The 8,625-nt window shown below is 44.9% G+C and overlaps 1 pseudogene; it reads left to right on the forward strand.

Moving 5' to 3' along the window:
• The window catches only part of LOC104984323, a 10,379-nt pseudogene extending 2,144 nt beyond the window's left edge, over positions 1-8,235 (forward strand).
• The last annotated feature ends 390 nt before the right edge of the window (positions 8,236-8,625 follow it).

Below are 8,625 nucleotides of genomic sequence, written 5' to 3' on the forward strand. Positions count from 1 at the left end.
CTTTGGCCACCTCATGCGAAGAGTTGACCCATTGGAAAAGACTCTGATGCTGGGGGGGATTGGGGGCAGGAGGAAAAGGGGATGACAGAGGATGAGATGGCTGGCTGGCATCACTGACTCGATGGACATGAGTCTGAGTGAACTCCGGGAGTTGGTGATGGACAGGGAGGCCTGGTGTGCTGCGATTCATGGGGTCACAAAGAGTTGGACATGGCTGAGGGACTGAACTGAACTGAACTGAAAGAATATCAGAGTTTTTTGGGGGGTTTTTTTGGCATATGAAGCAAGAAAGTACAAAGGTACACAGGAACCATGGAGGACTACCTCTCTCAACATAGGGCACCTTTCCCTCAACAATTTCTAACAATGAAGATGATGAGATCTGACATTTGCTGTGCAGTTACTTTATGCAGTAAGCTGACCAACAGTGCACAAAATGTAGTGGGAGGAACCAAAGTTATATTAATAGCAGGTCTCCTGACTCCCAGGCTGGGGACTTCATGGCTTAATGTAACAATTTCCACTCCCACTCAAGCCTGGTCATCTGTGAAGATTGGTGCCTAGGACCAGGAGGCAGGGTCTGGGGAGTGTGTCTTGGTGTTTGGGGTTAGAGAGGAGGCAGTTTCCAACCTCAGCCATGTCCCCTTCTCTGTCCAGCCCAAGTGACAGCACCTGATTAAAAAGGGCCACACCCGTCTGGACATGTTTGAACACATCAGCCTCATGACCCTGGACAGTCTGCAGAAAGGGGTCTTCAGTTTCGACAGTAATTACCAGGAGTGAATGCTCGGCCCAGGGCCTGGGAAGATGAGCCCTAGACCCAAAGGAGTAAATGAGCGAGACTGAGGTGGACAATCAGAAAGGCCTTCCTGGAGGAGATGGGTCAAACTGGACATTGAAAGACAGGAAAAAGGGAAAGAGAAACAGCAACCCTTACAGGTCGGCAGAACTGTTTAATAAATGCTAGGAGGTTAGAATGAGCAAAGTATGTGCAACAGTAAGGGGACAATTTGGGTATGGGGTGGAAGGAATGTCTTAAGGACATTCTGAAGTCAGACAGAAGATATGAACTAATCTGAGGTTTCCTAGGAGCTGTGGAAGATGTATGAGTAGATGAGGGTTGAGGTCAAAGCTGAGCTTGGACATCTAACTGGAGAGAAGACTGACCACAATGTAGACACTGGATGATGTTGACAACTGGATGTAAGAAGACTAGGGAAGGCATTATCCTCATTGACCAGCTGGGAGAGGATAAGGTCTGAGCAGAGTGGACAGTATGGGAAAGGAGAAGCAGACAGATACTAGGAAAGAAAGAAAGGAGAGAAGCCTGATGTCTAAGTTATGCCCTAGGTGCCTGGGGCATGGAGTCAGCTCATGGACATGGGATGTGCGTCGAGAAGAGTCTGAAGAGTTACATCTCCTGGCTCATCCCCACACTGTATCTGTGAACCATCTGTTTCTGGAGCCTCAGCTTCCTGAAGGGAGGTAGCTAGCCCCCAGCTTCTGGGCTTCCGGTGTCTTAAGTGGTGGCTTCCCTTCATGCTCTCATCCTTCAGGAAGCCCAGTGAATATATTGCTGCCTTCTTGGAGCTCAGTGCACTTGTGGCTAAACTGCACTGTCAGATCTTCCTGCACATGGACTTCCTGGGCTTCCTCACCCCAGATGGGCGGTGCTTCTACAGGACTTGCCCTTGTGCATGGCTGCACAGATGTGGTCATCCAGGAGCAGTGCTGGCCCCTCCTCAGTGAGAGTATTGATGACTTCCTCAAGGTCAAGGTGAAGACCAAGACTTTGGACTTCACTGATGTGCTCCTGATGACCAAGGTAGGCTGCTGTGGGATCTGAGTTCAAGAAGTAGAATGAACTTTGAACTGATCAGAGATCTTGGATGGGATGCATAGGGTACTGGGGAGCCAAAGGAGGTGTTTGAGGAAGGGAGAAATGGGTCATGGATAAGTTTTAGACATGACCATGTGAAACTGGTCTGCAGGGGGGTGCTAAGTCTGAAGCTGTGAAGGTCTGAGATTTTACTCTACTCCCAAGCTAGTAAGTTATCTACCACAGAGGCAGACTGTATATATACATGTACACATACATGCATACATGGTCTTCCCACATGGCTCAGTGGTAAAGAATCCACCTGCAATGCAGGAGCTGCAGGAGGTGTGGGTTCAATCCCTGGGTCAGGAAGATCCCCTGGAGGAGGAAATGGCAACCCACTCCAGTATTCTTGCCAGGATAATCCCATGGACAGAGGAGCCTGGTGGGCTACAGTGCATGGGGTCACAAAGAGTTGAACATGACTGTGTGACTGAGCATGCATGCATACATATATATACACATATATGGGTGTGTGTACACACACACACACACACACACACACACACAGAAGGAAGCCTGGATCAGAGCAGCATATTTATTTCTCATAGTAGAAACAGTAGTCAGAGTAGAGTTGTAGCTCTGGTTCCCCATCCCCAAATTCCTTTGAGGGCACCATGATGCTTTTACCTGTACATACAACCATGGTTGCATCACAGAACAGGTACCTCTGGATTTTGAAATTTGGAACTTATATAGGACAGCTGATATATCTTCTCCTTCTTCCCTTCTTCTCCTTTCCCTTCACCCTAGCCAGTGAGGGGCTTCCCTTGTGTAAAGAATCTGCCTCCAATGCGGGAGACCTGGGTTCGATCCCTGGGTTTGGAAGTTCCCCTGGAGAAGGGAAAGGCTACCCACTCCAGTATTCTGGCCTAGAGAATTCCATGGACTGTATAGTCCATGGGGTCACAAAGAGTTGGACACGACTGAGAGACTTTCACATTCACTTTCACTATAGGGAGTGAGGGGAAAGGAAATAGAGAAAGGGGAGAGAGAGATGGAGAGAGAGGAATAAGGAGGAGGAAGGGAGGGAGAGAGGTTGTTCTGGAACTTAAACAAATCCTTATCAGTGAGAAGGCAAAGTTTATAGGTTCTATAGGTTTCTAATCCATCCCTTATCTTCAGGAGACTAAAGAATCTCTGGATTTACTATCCTAGCCTGTGAGCAAATGGCTTTGGGACAATGTTTAAATTCTAGCTTCCGTGACAAGTTGTCATTTAATCATCCTGTAACCTGGGTTGCATCATGTATAAACATGAAAATTTCTATGAATCTTTGATTCTCTTTACCATGGATGACATAAGAGGCAAGGAGGTCAAGGAGATCTCTGGATGGGGCCTCTGGTGATAGAGTGCATGGGAGGTCTAGATGGATAATGCAGTTTCAGAGATTATCTCAGTTTAGGCTTAGGGGCCCTCAGAGCTAGTGTGAATCTGGGGATCTTGCTTTCTGTCCAGGATGAAGATTGGAAAGGTCTGTCAGATGAAGATATCTGAGCTGAAGCTGACACATTCATGTTTGAGAGTGAGGGTCCTAGTGTGGGACTACAGAGGGGAGCATGGGTCCCTCCATTGCAGGGACTAGGTGTGTAGACCCTGAACCATCCCCCATGCCTCTCCACCCTCCCCATGGTCCTTTCTGTTAGGGTGCTGTCCACTTTCTGGTGCTGAAGTAGCCCAGTGACCCAAGCATGTCTGGCTACCCCTCAGGCCATGACACCATAGCCAGCGGCCTCTCCTGAATCCTGTACAACCTTGCAAAGTGCCCAGAACATCAGGAGCATTGCTGGCAAGAGGTGCAAGAACTTCTGAAGGACCGTGAGCCTAAAGAGATTGAATGGTGAATTCAAGTCCTCGTGGCATTTTTCTGAGTCCCTCTCACTGGCTCTGCTCTCTTGCTGGGGAAGAGAAAAAATCTTTTTGTGGACTTTGTCATTATTTCTTAGTGGGAAGACCCAGAGAAAAGGTCTGGTACACAGCATGTATAGTAGGAGGAAGTTTGCAGGCTTTTGAGACAGAAAGACCTGGATTTCTGAAATAATCAGTGACAATGTGTGAAGGTAAATTATAGCACTTAGCACGTATTCAGTAAGTGAAATTTCCCTCTACTCTCTTACTTTTCTCTCTAAAATTACATGTTTTCAAACATCTCCACCCCCTGAGTGTTTCTTCATATCCTTCTCCTTAATTCCTCATATTATTTAGTCCAGGTTTCACATGGAACTCTCAGGAACTAAAGAGTTCCTGTCCAGGAATACCTGCATCTTCCTCCATCCAGTCCCCATTCAACAAACACTAGCACACTTCTTCCCTCTTCTCAGTTCTATGACATCTCCAATTCTTCTCAGCCATTCTGTGTCCTGGAGACTCAGGAAGAACCTAGACCCGGCCTTTGCCTTCCAGGATCTCCTAGTATCATGGAGGAATAGTCAAGAAGTGCCCTGTATAAATGGGCAGAGCTACAGTCAAGAAACTCCCTGTATACATGGACAGAGCTTCAGTTTAGAGTAAGACAGACAAAGTAGAGGGTAAAAAAAGTGCCTTAGTAGAGGAAAATAGTGCCTCATCTCAGACCCTGAAAGTTGATCAGTAGAGAGGTGGATGCATTTGAGGTAAAGTCAACAAGGTAGCTGGTCAAAATGAAGAGATGGAGGCAGAGAGGGAGAGAGACAGAGAGATAAAGGGGGAAAGGAGGGGGTTGATATATGATTGACCTGTGGAGCATAGATTACTTCATAATGTTAGTACACTGTCCCAGAGTGTGAAGCAGATATCCAATTCTGGATAGTAAAATAATACTTGGTCTTTTAATAGAGTCTACAATTCTAGCATAGGGATCTTGGGCAGCTTTTGCTAAATAAACCCTTAGGTACTCTTATTGCTATGGTGAATAATATAGTCTATCTGGATTGAGAGACATTTACAAGCTCACTTTGAATACAGACATTCACATTTCTTGTTAAATTTAATTCATGTATGTTATATCATCATCTTTTCTATTTTTTTCTAATAGAAAAATTAATAATTTATGGATATCAATTTCTTGCTCAGTGATCTTAGTAACTGCTAAATATGGAGTCCCATATCAATAGGAGAAATAAAGATAATCATAATAATATAAACTTTTGCAATAACAGGGAAATTACATGGGAAAAAGTTAATTCAACCTGCTTCTCATGTCTGGCAAGAAAATAACATCTACACAAATCAAAGATTTAAAATATATAATAAGGAAGTCTTAAAGGCTCTATTTTGGTGGGCTCCAAAATCACTGCAGATGGTGATTGTAGCCATGAAATTAAAAGACGTTTACTTCTTGGAAGGAAAGTTATGACCAACCTAAATAGCATATTAAAAAGCAGAGATATTAGTTTGCCAACAAAGGTCTGTCTAGTCAAGGCTATGGTTTTTCCAGTGGTCATATATGGATGTGAGAGTTGGACTGTGAAGAAAGCAGAGCACCGAAGAATTGATGCTTTTGAACTGTGGTGTTGGAGAAGACTCTTGAGAGTCCCTTGGACTGCAAGATCAAACTAGTCCGTCCTAAAGGAGATCAGTCCTGGATGTTCATTGGAAGGACTGATGTTGAAGCTGAAACTCCAATACTATGGCCACGTCATGCAAAGAGTTGACTCTTTGGAAAAGACCCTGATGCTGGGAGGGATTGGGGGCAGGAGGAGAAGGGGATGACAGAGGATAAGATGGCTGGATGGCATCACCGACTCAATGGACATGAGTTTGGGTGAACTCTGAGAGTTGGTGATGGACAGGAAGGCCTGGCGTGCTGCAGTTCATGGGGTCATGGAGAGTCGGACACGACTGAGCGACTGAACTGAACTGAACTGAACTGAAAGGCTCTAGAGGAAACTATGGGAAGTTATATTACAGCTCCACAGTAAGAAGGCTGTATCATGACATAAATCCCAGCGGGTGTACAATAAGACATTGATATGCTACTACATGAAATAAATACAGAGCGGTAGGTATAGTATAGACTATGCTACTATATAATTTTTAATGAAACAAAACCTTTGATATATACAATGGAGTATTACTCAGCCATTAAAAAGAGTAAAAAAATGCCATTTCCAGCAACATGGATGGACCTAGAAATTGTCATACTGAGTGAAGTAAGTCAAACAGAAGGAGAAATATATGACATCCTTTATATGTGGAATCTAAAAAGAAATTATACAAGTGAATTTAATTACAAAACAAAAACAGACTCACAGACTTAAAGGATGAACTTATGGTTGCCAGGGGGAAGGATGGGGGAGAAGGATAGTTAGGGAGTTTAAGATGAACATGTACACACTACCATATTTAAAATGGACAATACACAAGGATCTACTGTATAGCACATGGAACTCTCCTCAGTGTTATGTGGCAGCCTGGATGGGAGGGGAATGTGGGGGAGAATTGATGCATGAATATGTATGGCTGAGCCTCTTTGCTGTACACCTGAAACTATCACAACATTGTTCACAGCTATACCCCAATACAAAATAAAAAGTTTTTTTAAAAATGCCTCTAGGAAGATACATAAAAATAACACTAGGCAAACTGTGAGGAGAAATGAGTGTTGTTGGCCCATAGGGGTAATGTTTTGCATTGTTCCAACTTTGAACTATTAACTGAATCATCTATTTAAATCACCACACAAAAAGAAAGAAATTTTTTAAAAAAAGAATTCAGCCCCATTACTGGATCTTACCCTCAATGTTTATGAAAGTTTTCCAGTGATTTCTCTTCTTTTCTAAGTATAACATCACTATGTGCAAAAAATGACACATTTTCCCCCATATTTCAAATGGCATTACTCTTTTTCCCCTGTCTAATTGCATTAGCTAGTATCTCCAGTGCCATAACAAAAAAGAGTAAATGTTGAATCTGCTTCTTTTGTTTCTTATGCATTTGCCTTCTGATTTTGCAGTCTTGCCACAAAGAGTGTTTTGATTTTATACAATTTTGTAAATATTTTGTTAGATTTTTGTAGTTTTCCTCAGAAAGGCTTCTAAAAACATGTGAGTAACTTTTGTCTGGTACTTCTGTGGCACTACTTTTCCTTCTTTTTAAGGACAATTTTTTTAAAGTGTGATACACAAAGAAAAGGCTGCACATATTTAATGTATACAACATGAGTTTGGAGCTATTTGATCCATCTGTGATTTTGTTATAGGCAGAGGGGATCTTATAGGGCAGTTGGAGGGTCTGAGGGTCTCTTTTTTTGCTCCCTGGATGTCATATGGTTTCCTTAGGGATGACCTTACCCAGTTGCTCTTCCTGACCATGTGCATCAAGGAGTCTGCAGCTGCATCCCCCAGTCATGGTCATCTCCTGCTGCTGTACCCAGGACATTGTGCTTCCAGATGGCCGGGTCATCCCCAAAGGTGCCCATAATGACTAGGGGAAGAGGTTCTTGGTGAGAAAGAGGGGCTCATCAGCAGGTTGGACTTAGTCCTAACTGGCCCCTCTTCTTCCACAGGTGTTATCTGTTTCATCAATATTTTCAGGACCCACCATAACCCATCTATATGGCCAGACCCTGAGGTGCTGCCCCCTCTCCCCTTGGGGGATGCAAGGAAGGGCAAAGAGTTCTGACTTGCATAGCAGACATCACTTCCCTCCATTATACACATGTCTGCCTCTCTAAGAATGGACAGCCTGGGAGATCCCACACAGTAGCCCTGTTTGTCTTGTCTTGTCCCCAGGTCTATGACCCCTTCTACTTCATGCCAGAAAACACCAAGGGGAAGTCGCCTCTGGCCTTTGGTCCCTTCTTTTCAGGGCCCAGGTCAGGGTAGTGGGCATCTGAAGTAGGGATTGGGGGCGTGGGGAGGATCTGGGACTTAGATTCCTGGCATAACTGTGGGGCAGAGGAGTGGGGAAAACAAAGATAGAGTTCTGGCTCTCCCCCTTCCACTCCCCTGGACGTAATGAGTAAGAGTCTGGGAATGGTGGTGGGCCCAAAGAGGGTGTGTTGTGTGCTGAGAGCCCCATTTCCCTGTTTGCTGGTCTGAGTTCAGGACCGGAGCGGGGGCCAGGTTCATATTCAAGCCCACGGAGGGATCACAGGCACAATTAGCCTCTACCTCTGCCATCATGGATGGGGGTTGCAGGCCAGATTGCAGGTGCAATGAGGCCGGAATGATAGTGCAGTCAGAGCCCCCACTCTCACCCACAGGAACTGCATCAGGCAGACATTTGCCATGACCGAGATGAGGGTGGTCCTGGCGCTCACCCTGCTGTGCTTCTGCATCCTGCTGGGCAAGGAGTCACTCAGGAAACCGTAGCTGATCCTGCCTGCTGAGGGTGGACTTTGGCTGTGGGTGGAGCCACTGAGCGCAAGCCAGTAGTGACCCACCCTCTTCTGGCCTGGTATCCAACAAAGGATATAGGGAGACCAATACTTTTCATTGAGCATCTTATTTCCTACACGAGTGAATGAATTCCCTGTCAAAAATATTAAATTAAAAATTTTAGACACCACTCATCAAAGAGTCTCATCTTGTAAGCCTGCACAGGTTCTCCAGGTAATATGACACAACTGGGGCTGAGACACCCAGTAAAAATCACTTCACTTCCTTAGAAGGTTAGGCATGACCACTGAAGCCAAGCTCATAAAATTTACCCTCACTCCACCACTCATTAATCGAGTGACCTTGAGCAAGTGAGTTAATTTCTCCAATCCATAAGACTGGTGTGAGGATGAAACCAGTGTTTACCTGGGGGAGCTGAAGTGTCAT

This window comes from Bison bison, unplaced genomic scaffold, assembly GCF_000754665.1.
Source record: "Bison bison bison isolate TAMUID 2011002044 unplaced genomic scaffold, Bison_UMD1.0 scf7180017863978, whole genome shotgun sequence".
NCBI classification, from domain to species: Eukaryota; Metazoa; Chordata; class Mammalia; order Artiodactyla; family Bovidae; genus Bison; species Bison bison.